The sequence below is a fragment of the Astatotilapia calliptera genome, chromosome 9 (assembly GCF_964374335.1).
Source record: "Astatotilapia calliptera chromosome 9, fAstCal68.1, whole genome shotgun sequence".
Classification (NCBI taxonomy): Eukaryota; Metazoa; Chordata; class Actinopteri; order Cichliformes; family Cichlidae; genus Astatotilapia; species Astatotilapia calliptera.
In genome coordinates this window covers 8,918,727-8,921,098 of record NC_137430.1, presented here as the reverse complement: position 1 = coordinate 8,921,098, position 2,372 = coordinate 8,918,727, and the positions used below count along the sequence as shown (strand labels likewise).

The 2,372-nt window shown below is 44.1% G+C and overlaps 1 long non-coding RNA gene across 1 annotated transcript; it reads right to left on the bottom strand.

The window, feature by feature from the left end:
* Window positions 1–445: 445 nt before the first annotated feature.
* LOC145430907 (uncharacterized) lies at window positions 446–1,802 on the bottom strand. Its single transcript, XR_013911239.1, has 3 exons — window positions 1,625–1,802; window positions 1,179–1,264; window positions 446–703 (listed from the first exon to the last, which is right to left on the bottom strand). It is a non-coding gene; the product is annotated as an uncharacterized LOC145430907 (long non-coding RNA).
* Window positions 1,803–2,372: the final 570 nt, after the last annotated feature.

Below are 2,372 nucleotides of genomic sequence, written 5' to 3'. Positions count from 1 at the left end.
TGTTTTGAGTGATGGGGGATTACAGCGAAGAGGGACCAAACTGGTTGGTTAATATAAACGTGATTTACTCAACGCTAAGGGAGCAAGAGCGCCACACGGGAATGTACAGCTGCGAGAGATCACCTAACATTAGCGCGTCCGTGTGCCTCCCCGACATTAACATAATCCACATAATCCAGAGGTGGCGGCGGCACAGGCCCCCTCGATAACGAGGCACCGCTCCTTATGGGAATAAAACTCAGCTAAATGAGATGGAAACACACTTTGCGCTCTTATTATGTGATAAATGGGATTTTCACGTGTTATATCTTTTTCTACAAAAAATATTTTTAATTGTATTTTTTTTTTTTTTTAGTTCTGATGATTACAGCAGTCATATAATTTCTCCCCTTTTGCTGGGGGGGAAAGTTTTCAGTCTCTCCTGACAAAAAAAAAGGCAGGCTAATTGCATGTCAATAATTCAATGCTTAATTTTAATGACCAGGATAGTTCATTTATTCTCCGTCTAGCCCGCCTGACGATGTGATTAATAGGGATGAAAGATAAAGCTCGCAGAGGGGGGAGAGAGGAGAAGGAGAAAGGCGAGCAGGGAGATAATGTTGGGGATCTGCTATTCTCTTCCTTCCTCGACCCTTCCCGGATGGCAGGAAGGTCTTGCAGACTCCTGAGTCGACAGTTTGGGGGAACGCTGCTGGGCCACATACTGAAGAGGAAGAGGAGAGCAGTGAGAGCGGTCAAATTGACATATTCTCAATAAAAAAAATTTGAGCCCTTTATGTGGATCCTACGGAGCAGTTGGCCCAATGAAATTTTGAGGAAATATCGACAAGTTTTGTTTTGTTACATCCAGCAAATCCACTGTTGATCCCAAATAATCCAAAGCAGGATGCAAGTTTTTCTTATGCTCAAAAGTAGTATACTTTTTTTATGAACTGACCAGCAAAGGTTTAGAAGTGGAAGAACCCCACTGAGGATTCTTCCCCACCCGCACTGGAGGGAGATGAAGGCATCACAGACCACTCCTCACAATGAAAACACTTCCTCCAGGCCTAATGGCCTCTGAGCCACAGCTTTTGTCCCCTGATTAGCCAACCTATTCAGGGCTCAGCCCCCTAATTGCGTAGCCTGTTTAGCTACCCAGTATTACAGTAAGAATTAATGAGACACAATTACCGCACCCAGGAAATCTCCCGTCCCAGCGACCACTCCGATTTGCAGAGGAACCTCGCTGAATAAAACCTCCTTGAGCTGAGAATTCAACCTACTGTCAAAAAAGAGGGAAAAAAAAGAAAAATGTGGAGCACAAGGATTTTTCACCCTCGCAGGAGAAGAGATACATGTATTTATTCGAAGCTATCTCATAATTAGGCCCTAGAGTGAATGAGTGAGTGAGGGAGAGCAGGGGAGGAGATGGGAGAAGGAGAGCAGAGAGGGTGTGGGGGTGGGAGAGAAAGCAGCGTTCAATAGCAAAAAGGCCCACAGATACAAAAGGCAGAAGAATGACAGGCACAAGAGTGAAACCTGCTCAGAGAAACGAGGAGGAGGAAGAGGAGGAGGAGGGAGATGGAAAAGATGGACGAGAGGGTGAGGGGGTGGGGGGAGTCAAACGCAGATTCAAACCTACAGTTTAGCTGCAGATAGCGTTTCATCACTGTGGCTTTGTGGGAAGAAGCCCGGGGTGAGCAGCTCAGTCAAGGCTAATGGTCCATGGTGACACTTTAAAGAACCTTTGAGATGGGATGGGACAGTGGGCTCCCTTTCAGTCGGGAGCCGAATATTATTGCTCAGAGCCAGCACACGATCTGTGGGCACAAACAAACAGACAACTTTCTGCAGTCCTCTCCTTTTTTTTTTGGGAAGTTTGGGTTAAGGTTAGTGAAAATAATCAGCATACAGTAGAATCAGCATTTGCAGTGTCCTCAGTGGATGGTTTATGCCATCCATGTTTCTACTACCTGAGCTCGAGAGAATTTGACTTTCTTTGCATAAGGAGAACACGGATGAAGCGTGACTCCAAGCAGGCAGCAGTATGAAATAAAAACAAAACTTTTTGAGGTTAGAGTAAATATGAGAAATGTATGTTAAGCTAACGATAGCTACAAAGTGTTCAAACTTCAAACCAGTTGCTTTAGTTTTGTAAAAGGAATAGTTTAACATGCTGGGAAATTCTTTAGTTGCTCAAGATTGATAAATGAAGTCAACAACGAAGTGCCAAAAAAATCCATCATGTGTATTTTGACTTAAGCTAAGTTATCGTCCCTTTCAACAGAACTAGCATACACGACTAGCATATGCGACTAGCATACATGCATATCACCAAAACCTGACATTTGTGTCTATTAGGATGGAAAGAAACCAGAACAAATTCAGGG